This window comes from Cuculus canorus, chromosome 18, assembly GCF_017976375.1.
Source record: "Cuculus canorus isolate bCucCan1 chromosome 18, bCucCan1.pri, whole genome shotgun sequence".
Classification (NCBI taxonomy): domain Eukaryota; kingdom Metazoa; phylum Chordata; class Aves; order Cuculiformes; family Cuculidae; genus Cuculus; species Cuculus canorus.
In genome coordinates, this window is record NC_071418.1 from 8,514,064 (window position 1) to 8,528,361 (window position 14,298).

The 14,298-nt window shown below is 48.7% G+C and overlaps 1 protein-coding gene and 1 long non-coding RNA gene across 10 annotated transcripts in view; one reads left to right on the plus strand and one right to left on the minus strand.

Annotated features, from left to right (window-relative positions):
• Positions 1-14,298, minus strand: part of MYOCD (myocardin) — a 250,145-nt gene that overhangs the window by 40,099 nt on the left and 195,748 nt on the right. The gene's annotated exons all lie outside the window — the stretch shown is intronic.
• LOC128854045 (uncharacterized) lies at positions 2,289-10,111 on the plus strand. The gene is made up of 3 exons (XR_008452952.1): positions 2,289-3,391; positions 3,958-4,146; positions 4,234-10,111. It is a non-coding gene; the product is annotated as an uncharacterized LOC128854045 (long non-coding RNA).

Consider the following 14,298-nt stretch of genomic DNA (forward strand, 5'->3'; position numbering starts at 1 on the left):
CCCTGCGGCAGTAAAAGGCAATCAGTGGGCACGGCTGAATCTACAGCAAGCAGAAGGGAACTGCCCAAAGTGCACAGCACCTCATGTGCTGATCTCACGCTGCCTCTGTCCTTCTGCCCCTTCAGAACCATGCAGATGCGATAAGTGGGCACCTGAGCCCCCAACCTGATACCAAATGCACAGAGGAGGCTGGCAAGAATGATGAAAATTCAGAGTTGTTCCAAGGCAGGAAGCAAAGAATTGCAATGAGGCAAAACCAGGAATACACAAGAAAAAGAAGTAGAAAGGTTGGACAATGATCAACAGTGGGAAAAGGGAAAGGAGTATATTAATGGCTTTGAGATGGGGTAGGCGCTGCAAAATGTGCATCTGAAAAAGTAAACAGGCGAGTAAAATCCAAGAATAATCAAGAAATTAGTGCGTGGCCTGCCTCAGTTGAGGAGGATGGCCAGACAGGGGCAGATGGGGGCCATTTGATGTGGGTAAATTCCTGACTTTCATATCAGAATGGAGGATGAACCCTGCAACCTCACCAAGCACAGAAGCTTGGGAAATGGAGTCATGAAATGATCACGGGTTCCTTGAGCTTGAGTCAGCGTGAGCGTATGCAGAGGTAAAGTAGACGAGATGGTATCTACCCTTCGGAATAAAGATTTCTACTTACTTGTTTGGTGACTGTTTACTCAGATTAATGCAAAACATGGTGTGATTTTGCAGTCACATCCTGTAATTTGCTATGGATGTGTCCCACCTGGCTGACTCGGTATCCATTTTAATGGGTTGCCTTTATTCCTCCCTGCTCTTTTCTCAGGACTCTATTAACCTGCAGAAGGCTCCTGAGCAGTTCCCTGGAGGACACGTCAGATCACCTCTGCTTGGGGGAGGTACTGCTGGCCACGTATCCCAGAGCATCTACAGAGTTCTCTGACAGCTGAAAGCCTGAGTCTGCTTCTGTCTGAGCACATTTACAGCAGACATTTAGCTGTGTGAGGTACCCGAGCATCCCCTCACACAGCGGGAGCTTTTCAGTGCCAGACAATCGATGTCAGCCTGTCCTGAATGCCGGTGCCCGCGCAGAACTGCTGCTGTTATGGCTTTCCTTCCTCCTCCCTGACAACGCGTGAGGAGGAGATTGCTTCAGCTTTCTTTAACTCCTTTTCTTGTCAGCTACAGCCTATTGTCCATTCAAAGTCCTTCCCCCAAATGTCCAGATCCCACCCATTGGCATTGGCACTCTGCTGAATGACATAAAAAAATGAAAGGGAAGAGCAAGAACATTGGAGCGTCCTTCAAGCAGCTCAAACTTCTGCCTACGATCTCATCTAACACTCACCACCTTGTTCAACCAGAATTTTCTCAGGGAGGTTCAGGGGAAACTCCGTCAGCCCAAACAACATCTAAAGATGATCTTGCTTATCTGGCACTTCACTCCATGCAGCTCCATGTCCAGGCGGTGTTGGAGCCACTACGCTGAGAGCCCCGAGGTGCCCTTCTGAGAAGCCTACAGAAGCTGTACCGGTCACTGGGAGCTGCTAGACACGGGGCTGCCGTTTCTCAAGTCTGAATTGACCTCCGCATTTCCTCCTGGAGTGTGCAGTTGCATAGATGAGTTATTTCTTTTCCTCACTCTGTACGTTATCTACATTTATTGATGTTGAATCTCATTTGGTGTTTCATCCTTCAGGCATTCAGCATGGAGAAAGCATTCTGTAACCTATTTTCAGAAGGCTTCACTTCTAACTACTTCCGTAATAGTGAATCATCAACCCTTTTCCCTAACATTTCTGCTGAGGAGCCCTCCCCCAACACATGTGCCCTCAGTACTCCCCAAACTGCCTCCCTTCAGATGCAAAAAATGGCTATTTATTTACTCCCATCTTTGACAAGTCTTTAGTCCTGGAAGGTTCTTCTTTTCTCACCTACAAGCTTGGAACTAGAGATGCCTGAGGACAAATTTCTTTGAGAAGTTGGTTGAAACCCACAGCCACTGTGCTTTTGGGCCCACTCTTATCCATACTGTCAGTGAATACTTCAAAGACTTTTGAGCAATTAGTGGGAATAGAGCGATAACCCTTATACCTACAGTTCCTTCATATTTCTGCTAAATCTATTCAACAAATTTGCAAACTAGAATGAACATCTACTCATTTACAGTTTCTTGGTCCTCACTAGAACCTCCTGTGAAAATGAGCTTTAGATTTACCACTCTCCTGCACCCATAGCAGGTAAGAATATTGGGTCTTACACCATGCATAGCAGCAGATGCGCTCCTTTGAACATTTCAGAGCTCTGCAGTCCTCCAGGACTACCAAGTCCCAGAGATTTGTTACTACTCATTTGACAAATTTCTTCTAAAATCACTTCCAATGCTACTTCAACAGCTACTTAATCACATTTATAGGAAAGACAGATTCCAGCATAATACTATACCCTGAGATGTTATTACCTGGCCACCACATTTCCCACCTCTTGCTCTTCTGCTGATGCTTGCAATGGCTGTAGCTTGGGATGCTAATTAGTGTGCTAATTGTTTATCCCAAATGAGGGCCGTGCCTCCTACCAAGCCAGGTGAGTAAGGTAAGGCAAATTGTCCATGTGCTTAGGGGAGAAGCATCCCAGTTGATGAGCTCCACTAAGCACTCTACTTCTGTTTCTATTGCCACCTACCCACCTGACACCCTCTCAGAGAATTAACTACCCCCCAGCATGTTATTTTCCACTCTGATTAATACAGAGATAAACCGGTGATGGAATTAGGTGATAATGAAGTAAGCCAGTTAGTCAGATTGTTAAACAATGCCTGAACCTGTTTGGGATAGGAGATGGTTCTCTTGTTGCCTTGTAAACACTGTGCTCGTGCTGTTCCTGTAGAGGAACCTCCATGGGAAGCACTGTCACCGGTCTGGCGTGGGTTGGGCAAACCAACTCTTCCTGTGAGGGGTGTGTGGGAAGGAATCAGGCACACAGGGGCTGTGGTCAGAGGGCATTTTAGCAGTCGACCTCAGGTTTCTGAGATGGTGAAGATGTTGATTCCAGGACTTGCTCTTAGAAATCCCTTCTCCTCTCCCTAAAACTGAACAGTCACAAACCATGCTCTGCAAGACCAAGCACTGACAAAGGAAGAGAGTTCAGAAGAGCTACAAGACGTGTTTTTCTCTTCCTCCCTCTCCCTTTCCTTCTCCAGGGAATACCAGTGTCCAAACCTTGCAAGCTCTTGGTTTACTTTCCACACTTGTTTCTTAGCAGGTGATGCAACCTCTAAGAGGGGACTCATCTCCACAACTGACTCAACAGCTGAAATCACAGTCCAGAGCTGAGGTTTCCCTGTGCTGGTCAATACATGAAAATCAGCCCTGACCACAGGTATTCTCGATGTTCTCCGGAAACAGAGGTAAGCTATCTCCCACAAACCTCCAACTAGAGGCAAGGAGGAGAGGCACCGAGATCACACCACAGACCCTGAGCCATTTGCCTAGAGGCTATCTGTCTTAGGCCAGAAACAGTGAACCCCTCCACAAGGTCTTCATGTGTTTCCAGAGCTCCCACAGCTCAGCCCTCGTGCGTCTTGGAAGCATCTGCCACCAAACACTGTACTGCACCACAGTCACTGTTCAGCTCTGAAAAGGGAAGGCATCACCACCAGTTGCACATAGGTACCAAAGCCTGCAAAGACCAGGACTGGTCCCTGTTTTCCAGCTTCCAGCATTGCTATAGGAATTTCTGCTCTGATCTGAATCCTATCGACTGCAGTGAGTGAAGGAGTGAGCCTTAAATACCAGAATAAATTAGTCATGGTAGGGAATTCCTTTGAACTGAGAAGTCACACCCCAAAGCCATGAGGATATCAGCTCTGTGTTGCTCATCAGATACCAGGAAGCCATCCTTTCTAATCTTCCAGCACACCCTATTGTTTATGGTAGTGATTTATTTTAAAGCAGATTGTTTGTTTCTATGTAGATTTGCATCTGTGGGAAAAAGACCCAAATGAGCTGAAGTAGCTGTGAGATCCCTCTGGGGACTTGGAGGGGTCAGTGTGTGACACAGTGTTGGTGCCACAGAAGGCCGGGCTCCAGCAGGTCTCAGGCTGTGGAGCCTTAGCCTTACGGAGGGACGGATTGTATGCCATCCCCAGGGCGGCACTGCCAGGTGAGGCTGGGCTCTGTCTCCTGCCCTCTCAGCCTCAAGCAGCGGATTCACTCTCACTGCCTTCCCGTTTGCTTTCTCATTGCGCAGGAGATCCAGCTTTGCACCAAAGAAGACCAACCATATTACGCACGTACTCCAGCTACTGCTGGTGGTTGGTGCCAGGACAGAGCGTATTTATCAGCATTGTCATCAACCAACCCCTGAATTCAGCCAAAATGAATTCACTGTAAGACTCAGTTGGGTTGGATGTGGAGTCCAGTAAAAGGTCTTGTAAACATTTTGCAACTGTCCAAGCAAACAGTTTTTCCCCAGCCCTGGTATCCTGCCAATCACATCTGCTCAGATTGCCCTCTCTCGTAAGAACGAGCCCAGTTTGCTTTTGGCGTCTTCTCTCTCGCACCTGGCAGCTCCATTTGGAGAAAAGCCCTCCTGCCATGGCCTTATTTCTTGAATCTCCACAGCGTGCTCTTGGAAGACAAGTCCGATGGGATGAAGTACTGACCCTGACTCTCCCTATCCCATGTGTAGGCTAGCGACAATTTGCTGCGTGCCTGTGTAGCTGTGCTGATGAAGGTCCCGTGGGGAGATACAGCTGTACTGGCACAGAGCTCTGTGTTGAATGTCCTCAGGCTGGTACAACTCCAAAGCCTGAGGAAGGAGGAAGGCTGGAGAGAGAGTAGCCTTCACAAATATGTTGCTCAGGAGTGCACTCTTCCATTCATGAACAACACAGCTGTGATAAACTGAGTATAGGGCGGGCATTAGAGGGAAACCAGACATGAAGGCTCACAAGGAGCTCTGGACATCCTTTGAAGATACCTACCGCCAGGATGTCATCACTTTGATAGAATGGAAGAAACAAGTTCCCCTCAAGGGAGACTTTTACAATGTGCAGGTGACCTGCATATTAATGGATCCCAATGATGGAGACACAGATCACTGCAATCATCTGAAGTAAGGGCAGATATGAATCTCCTGCTCTGAAACTGCCCCAGCAGTGCTCCACTGTGCCATCGGACATGGTCTTTAGGAGCCTGCAAAGAAATGGGCTTCTCCTTGCATACCTGAGACTCAGCCCAGGGGTGAATTGCACAGAAAAGAAGTCCTCTGGCTCTCACATGGCAAAGAGTTGGGATGTTCCTCACTCTGACTTGGGGCAGGCAGAGCTTTCCTGAGCAGGAGGTAGCAAAGCAGCAGTGTCTCTGTCACTGTGAAACAGAGGTGGTCTCTGGGGAAAAGCTCAGAATGATCCCAGCCTGGTCCTAGCTCAGGACTTAGTCCAGAGCACGGTACTTCTTTGGTCAGCAAGCTGTGAGCACGAATGGTCCAACACAACCTTCTGACTACATCAAGCCCCGGTAAGCACCATCACAGAGGCATTGGCCTACCTTGAATTTGCCACTGTCTGTCAGGTATTTGACCTCTCTGTCATCTTGTATCTCCTCACAGAGCTTGAGGGCAGGAATTTATGATGGACATGTCGTGAGTTCTCCCTGTTCTGACAGCAGACTGGCCTCACTTGAATCTGAGCTGTGAACTATTTATCACAGTGCTGCAAGCTCCCGAACGAGGTCCCTTAATTTATGAAGGTCCAGAAGATATTATGCAATTGACAACACGAACACAAAAATACTTCTGCACTTTGCTAAGGCTACTATTAAGCTGCCTGATGTTTTCATCATAATATTTACTTCTTTGTAAATACGTTAAATTCTCCAATCCCAATTCAAAACAGGGAGATCAGAGAAGGAAAATAGGGACATGACATAGCTGTTTAAAGATTATGTAAAATGTTTTTTTACCAGCATAAATATTTGATTGTAAAACTCTGCCTGTTGTATTTACCGAGCAGGGATGCACAGGGAGAGTGGAGAGCTGCTGCAGCCGGGCACTGCGGTGGAGTCTGCCCAAGTTCCTGCCCATCCTTTCCCATATGGTGCAGGTTGTGGGGATGGTGGATGCACGGGCAGTCATCACTGTCTCGCTGGCTCAAGGCAGCAGTCAGAGTGGGGAGCTCACTCACGGTGCACTGAGTGGCCCTTGGACAGCAGTGGCTGCAGCCACTCCATTATCTCCAGGAGTTTCAGGGCATGGCAGATCAGAGGTGGTGAAAGAAGAGTTAAAGGCTCAAAGTCCCAACCTGGTCTGAGGCCTTGGAGGTCAGTAGGAAGGGTGATGCTCTCGATGGGGTTGCTGGCTCGAACACAGCTCTCAGGTCAAGTGAACTCGGGGGTTGGAACTAGATGATCTTTAAGGTCCCTTCCAATCCAAACTATTCTATGATTCTATGACTGCACTGGCAGAAGTTCAAGGCACTTGGAGACCTCCTCTGTCCATGCAGAACAGGGGGAAAGGGCCAGGCGGGACATCGCCCAGAGACAGAAGTGATGTCTGTAGGATGAAAGGTGCCAAGAACTGCCTCTCGACTCATGATCACTGGGGGACACCAGGGGCAGAGCACTGCCCGTGGGGGAGGGTCAGCACTGTGTGCCCAGGCAGATGAAGTTCTTGTCCCCAGGGTCTGTGTGTGGAACTGATGGGGAGGAGGGATGGGGACAGGCTTTGCTGACTCCATGTGGGCATAACCAAGAGAGATGTACCCTGAGTGCAGCCACATATTTCTGTGCCTCACAGAATTTGCCACAGCAGGAGAATTTCTCTTTTCACAGAATCACAGAATCACCAGGTTGGAAAGGACCCACTGGATCATCGAGTCCAACCATTCCTAACACTCCCTTAAACCATGTCCCTAAGCACATCATCCACCCATTCCTTAAACACCTCCAGGGAAGGTGACTCGACCCCCTCCCTGGGCAGCTGTTCCAGTGCCCAATGACCCTTTCCCTGAAGAATTTTTTTCTGATATCCAGCCTGAACCTCCCCTGGAGGAGCTTCAGGCCATTCCCCCTTATCCTGTCTTCAGTCACTTGGGAGAAGAGCCCAGCTCCCTCCTCTCCACAACCTCCTTTCAGGTAGTTGTAGAGAGTAATAAGGTCTCCCCTCTGCCTCCTCTTCTCCAGGCTAAACAACCCCAGCTCTCTCAGCCGCTCCTCATAAGACTTGTTCTCCAGCCCCTCACCAGCTTCGTTGCTCTTCTCTGGACACGCTCTGGGGCCTCAACATCCTTCTTGTGGTGAGGGGCCCAGAACTGAACACAGTACTCATGGTGCGGTCTCACCAGTGCCGAGTACAGAGGGAGAATCACCTCCCTGGACCTGCTGGTCACACCGTTTCTGATCCAAGCCAAGATGCCATTGGCCTTCTTGGCCACCTTCAGTAGCTTGGTGGCTGGCTGGAGATGGTGGAGCAAAGCTATGGCAGCCGAGAGTCCCCACATCCCATCCTTTTCTGGCCCGTGTGCCTTTCCTCACCCTCTGCTCACTGAGTATTTGCAGAGAGATACTGGGCAGCACGCAGGTGTCAGGAGGGGCTGGATAAATCCCATTAGTCCATGGGAGTGGGTCAGTAGCGAGGCAGTGCAGAAGCCATCAGGCTAACAGACCTGAGGAGGATGTGCCTGAGCAGGGCAGAGAACTTGGAGAGCTGCAAAGGCTGACCCTGGCCAGCGCAGTGCCCTGGCTTCTGTTCCCTCTGCAGAGGGACTTCGGGCACATCACGTATTCTCCTTTCAGCTTCCTTATCTCTACCCAGCAGTAATGAGGCTAAGCTCTCCGTAAAGCTCTTGGAAATCTCCCACCGAGCAGGGCCAGAGAAGAGATGTGTTGCTATAAGCCCTGCAGCAGGTCCAAAGCTTGAGGTTTCTCTACCCAGCCCTACCTCTGCTCTAATAACGCGCGTTCAGCCACGAATTGAATATTTCCATCCGTTCCCCTCCCTCCTGCCCACTAAACTCTCACCACTCAGCCACTTGTTTGGTGGTTCAGCCCTAAGTTATCTTGATCCAGCTGGAGGTGTCCCGGCCCATGGCAGGGGGTGGAACTGGATGAGCTTTAAGGTCCCTTCCAACTCAAACCATTCTATACTCCTCTGTTTTTTTGGAGGGGGCGTGACAGGCACTAGCAGGCGATATGAAGTAAAGCTGGGTCTGAGTTAGTGGCGAGCAGAGCTGAAGGCCCAGATATACATCGGATGGGCTGGGAGCATTATGTATATCTGGAATGCCTTCTGGTCTTTATTAAAACGAAACCACAGCCAGCCCAAGAAAGCTCATCGCCCAGGCACGGGGCCAAGTATAAGTTACTTCTACAAATATTTATTTAACCATATCAATGACAAACTCTTTTGTATAAATGTTTTTATTTAATCATAATTTACCAATTATTTTAAATCAATTGTTTGCCTGGTTTCTAAACACTAATCAAGAGGCTTGCATTAGCATTACTCAGGCGGATTAGATGCATTATTTCACTGAAGCTTGGGCTATTGCTTGTCTGCCTTGGCCAGGGAAGAGGGGGCAGATGGATCCCAAATTTCACTCAAACTGTCGGATTCCGGGAGGACCTTGCCTGCGGCATTGCCAGCCTTCCCACTCAGGTGACCTCTGGGCTTAGATGCATTCCACAGGCATGGGGACACAGATGCTGATCCCACCTGATCCTCCCAGGACAGGACTTTCCTCCGATCCCATCGTGCATGTCCTTGCCCTCACAGAGCTGCTGGCCCCATCACAGATGTTTTCATTGCCCTACCTTGACGCTGCTTACCCCTCACACCTGAGCCTGGACCTTTCACCAGTGTAGGAGAGGTTTTCCAGCATCTCCTCAGCCCAGAGCATCTGGCAGGAATACAGGAGCATGGCCATGGTGATCTGGGGTAGAACAGGAGCCTGTGGATGATGGCATTTGTCTCCACTGTCCAGCACCCTGCTTCCAGCCCTCTGAGTTCCTTTATCTCCTCAGGAGCACCTTGGAAGCCCCCCAGCTCCCAGGTATCAGTTCCTCCAGCTTCCTCACACACAGACCTTCTCCAGCCCAATTCTCCCACTTCGGTCCCTAAGATCAGACAATGCTTTACAACAGAGAGCTTAGAACTTCTGCAGAGCTCTGCCTCCTCCAAAGCACTGTGAGATGTGGTGAGGGCACGGTCTCTACCCACCAGAACTGCTGGGTACCCATCGGTTGCACTGCGGGGACCCTGCACACTGTGGCCCCTCGCTCGCACAGGGCGGCTTTTGGGGAGCAGCTTGACCTGCGCTGCCACGCAGATCCAAGGCAAGAGCAGGAACCTTTCTTTGCAGTCTGTCTGTATTGTTTATTTATAAGGTTCCAGGCTGCTACTGTGGTGCACCTTGGCCGCCTGCTCCGCAGTGCCTATTGTAAGCATCGGGGCTGCAGGGAGTTCTCCCTTCCCACACATATCTGTGCATCACCCACAGCAGGGACTGCACGGTTTACAGCGTGTGAGCTATCAGCTTCCTGGGAATACCGAGCGCCCCTGCAGCCCTCCAAGGACAGCTGCCATTCTGCTGCAAAAGTCACCCCTGCCAGCCTTTCTCCTAAGGTCTTTGAGGCGTCTCCCTTCACTGGTCACTGCTCGAGCAGAACTGGGAGCTCCGTTGCCATGAAGCTTGGAGGGTTGGTGGATAATCCTGATTGGAGCAGCCTGCCCAGGTCTCCTGCTTCAACCAGGTTAGGTTGCTTGAGCAGGAGAGAGATTCTCTCAGCGGCAGAGGGATAAGACAGTGCCAAGTTTGCAAAACACTGATTTGGAAGTGAATAACCTGAGCAAAGGCTTTGTTACAGCAATGCAGCAGAGATGCAAAATTCCCAGAAAAGGACTTCCAAGGTAATAAAACCCAAATAAACAAAAAGAGAAATTGGGGCAAGTTTGATAGAACCATGGGACTTACCTACTATGACCTTCATAGTCCCTTCCAAACTATTCCATGATTCTACTATTGTTAAAGATTATGAAAATAGCAATCAATGCTAGGGATAAGCTTTTAACGTGTCGGGATAGGTTTGTTTTGTTCTGAATGCTGAGGATAGAGCCCAGGCTAGAGACAGAGCAGCACTGCACCCCAGCCCGCGCAGCTGGGTGTCCCCGCGGCCGTACCTCTGCGAGGAGGAGACCCTGCAGCGATGGTAACAGGGTCACTTCTGGCTGGTAAACAAACAGGAGAGTTATCTGGACGGGGCTCTGAAACGCTGTGTAAACACAGATCTAACACCATAATGCAGGTGAAGAGGAAACTCTTGGAAATAAAATAATTTCACACACTGCTCTAAAAAGCCTTTTCCTTTCCATTCTGAGGGAAGATGAACCAAAAGGTGGTGCCCATCCTTGTGCTTTACAATGTCCAATTTCTTACAAATCTTTTTTTTTTTTTCAGAAATTAGCTTCTTTTTCCCTCTTCTTTGAAAGTATTGAGGGATTTTTCAGAGCCTCACATCTCTGAATGAGAAGGAAGAGGCTCTGTGAGAATGCCTCATCTGGCCCGGGCTGGCTGTGAGGGGCTTTTCCTCCCTGTGCTGGAGGAGGTGGCTGCCCTGGGATGAGGCCAGGCTGCCTTCAACCCCCAGCTCTCTTGTAAGCAGCGAGGCTGCTGTTCGGAGAGAGCCACGTTCATCCTTCCCAACTTGACTGTCCGAAAATTAGATGCAGAGTTCACCCTTTAGGTCTCCTGCACAGGCAAAGGACAAAAGCAGGTGCTGGCAGAGGGCCATCTGCTCTGCTTCTCTTCCACCCTGAGCTCAGACTGCGAGAAGCTGGTCTTTGGAGGAAATGCTTTCTTTCCATCAAGCACAGAGGAAGCCCAGATGACAGCAAAGATTAGATTCTAACTTGAGGTAAGAGGAGACGCATCCCACTAGATGTGTCAAAGACCAAGGGACAGAGAGGACAGTTGGTCCTGGACAGCACGGAAAGGTGAGTGTAGAGGGAATGGACAGGTGGGGGCCAAAGGGATTCCTGGGGAACCGAGAGCAGTGCAGCAGCAGGGTAGGAAAAGAGCTGATCTGACTTTCTGGGAGACAGAGACACAAGCAGTAGTGAAAAGTGACATTAGAAATCATGCAGAATGGGCTAGAAAAGCTTGGTGGTACAAAGAAACTTCAGAAGCGCCAGGGCTGAACCCTGGAGCGAGCCCTGTTCTGCCCTGCCCTCACCTTCTCTCTGGTCTTCTTCTAAAGCCCTCCCCAGCTGGGCAGCCAAAGCTCTGTAGATATATTACGGAGTTATGGTGTTTATGGCAAAAGCATGACGTCTGCCATTCTTGGGATGTGACTTAACAAGGCCTTCAGATGTGGAGCTATTGCCAACTCGTACCCTGCTCGCTGGGACAGCACGGCAGGTATCATCTCTCTAAGGCTGTGTGAGGGATGGATTCCTTGTTGTGCTTCAGCCTGATCTTATGGCAGAAACACATAATGTTTACTGTACAACTACAACCTAAATTGTGTCATCTAACGTCGGTGTCCCTCTGGGCGCCTGGCACAGAGAGGACAACATTCGGGGTGGCAATGCAAAGGCTGAAGTGGATGTGAGCTTGGTGAATAGATATCAGGTCACTGAAAACAGACCAAAGAGGCTTCTCTCTAACACCTAACTCTATCTCGAATGCTTCTCTTGTCCTATGGGGTGGTGTGGACCCAGCACCCCACTGTCAGTCTGGCCTGCGTGCCCATGGGATGGTGAAGCTCTGCTGGAGCATGTGCCAGTTTAGCCACTGTACAATAGAACTGTAGAGTCTTGTTTCAAGTAACATGCTGTCGGTCTGTCTAATTAATCTGGATCTCCTTGGAAAAGGCCTCAGAAAGTGATCCCCGGGGCTCTTTGTGTGGGATAATACCGATAACACACGTTGGGGCTGTTCACATCCAAGGTACGACACATTCAGGTTCAGCCAGAGAGCTCCTGCAGGGAAATGCCACAGACTGCAAGACATGGCGTTTTTTCTGAACCCAGCTCACAAGCAAATTAATGTAAGGATCACGGACAGTGAGACTCTTGGTCTGCTGCAATATCTAAGCCTATTCAGTGTTGATGACCGCAAGACCTGGTAGTCCAAAAGGACAGAAGAGTTTGAAGCTACAATAAGAAAAGGAAACTGTCTGTCAGTGACAAGCAGGATAGACAAAACCAAGTGAAAGATGTCTCTCTCATAAAATATCTAAATACTGGCTCGGGTCAGGGAGAACAGTAGAAAAGCGGATGTGCTATAGGACATTTATTCTGACTTATTCTGTCTGAAGAGTGGGCCTCACGTCATGCAGCTTCAGACTTCTAATCCCAAACTGGTCATCCAGGCACATCTGGAAATGTTAAATATACTGGGGAGCAAGGAAGGATTCCTGGGTTCTGCGTTCATTTTAGGCTCATATTTATGTAAGTTACTTTTCTTATCTTCTCTAACTATTTATAGCTTTGTTTGTGTGCTTGAGACCTAGACACATCCCACTACGCTTCAATAAACCTGAAATATCTTTGTTGACAAAAAGAAATGTTATCTGCTGTTAATGAAAAGAAGGCAATCGTTGTATTGAGTTACTTATATAGTTAATGTTTTGGTAAACGCTCTCTGGGCAGACGTTGACTCAGAAACCTGAATTCTTAATTTTCGCTTCTTTATAAAGAAATAAAATTAAGAATTGGATGTTTTAATCTGAAGGGAATCCCTACTATGAAAACCGGGAATAAACCAGATTAAGATCTGGTTTAAAAATTAGATCTAATATCGTCACTAACATTAAACCCCAAACAACCAACCTGCCTCTGAGCTGGGGACGGGCAGCCCCAACTCTGTTGACACAAGCGCAAGTGAAGCAGTGACAGAGGGACAGCTGGGAGGGAGGGGAGTGCGTTCCAAGTGACAAGTTACAGCAGGAAAAAGAATCACATCTTTTGTAAGGGATGGTTTTTAATTTTCATATAAGGAAAGGGATTCCGCAAGAGATTCGATGCTTTTTCTTTGGGCTGAGCACAGGTAATTTCACCAGGCTGCCAGGCAGGGTGATTTAGATACCTCTTCCTTAGCCTCTTTTAATAAAACCGTCTCTGAACACATCCAGTTTCTCCAGACAAAAGCTACGGAGGGAGATTTGCAGAGTGCTTGGATTAGTGTAAAATGAGATTTACTGAATCCACTGCAAGTGGCAGCCGGAGAGCCTTCCTATCAAAGCTGGGCTGGCAGGGACAGCCCAAATCCTGTCTCCTGGAGCGTCTCTGGGACCGCTGGTGCAGAGCACGGCGGTGTGAGAGGAGGGAAAGCAAAGGTGTATTCAGCCCCATCCCCATCCCACAGGCTCAGAGGGATGAGCTCATGAGCTCTGGTACCTGGCCCCGTTGGAAATGAAAATAGACGGGCTCTTCTCCTTTAATATGCCTTAAATATTCTGAAAATGAAAGGGGGCAGGTTAGTTTGATTTCGTTTAAGCTGAGATTTGATTTTAATGTAGGTTTGATAACTAAATAGAAAACAAATGTGAGGCATTAAAGGGAGGCGGCCCAGCCCAGCGGCGGGAACAGGACCGGTGTAGGAACATTTTTCTAAAGATCCCTTCTGGAATGTTATTTTGAACTCTTCGAAACGGCAAAGGTTTTTAGACATTGTGTATGTTTTATTAAGTGTCCCTCGGGAAACTGGGTTTAAAATTAGTCAAACTCTTCCACTTTTTTTAAACTCTTCCTTAAAATAGTTGATATAAAATTTGGTGGGAATTCTACTGAGAGCTTAAATTGGCCAAAACAGACGACCTAATGGAAATGACATTTGGGGAAAAAATGTAAAAAAAAATGGTTTTCTGTCTGGCTTCCAATGACATAATCGGGGCACGGCAGGACTGCCTGCTCCTCCAAGTGCAGCTCTGACCCCGTGGCTCTGGTCAGCAGTTTCCCTCGTACAGGAGAAGCAGGGAAGCAGCTGGGATAGAGCTAAAAGAAGGAGATGACTGCTCTGGTACAGCACTGCCCATCCTCCTCTGTCATATTCCTCTCTGAGCTGATGTTTATCACCCCTGGAGAGCGTAACCTGGTAAGCATGCCAGCAAACTTCTCTATCTCCATCTAGAAGTGCGTGGTAGGATTGTTACTCTTTGATGGGACACCTGGCTGTGTTTCCTGCTTGGGAAAGGAGTGGTGGACAGGTTTTGGCCTGAAATGAAATGTAGGAGAGTCCTGGTGGCACCTAGAGTGATGCTGTATGGAGGCTTCCACCACAGGGGGACCTGGCTTGTGTTCCAGGTGGTCTTATCA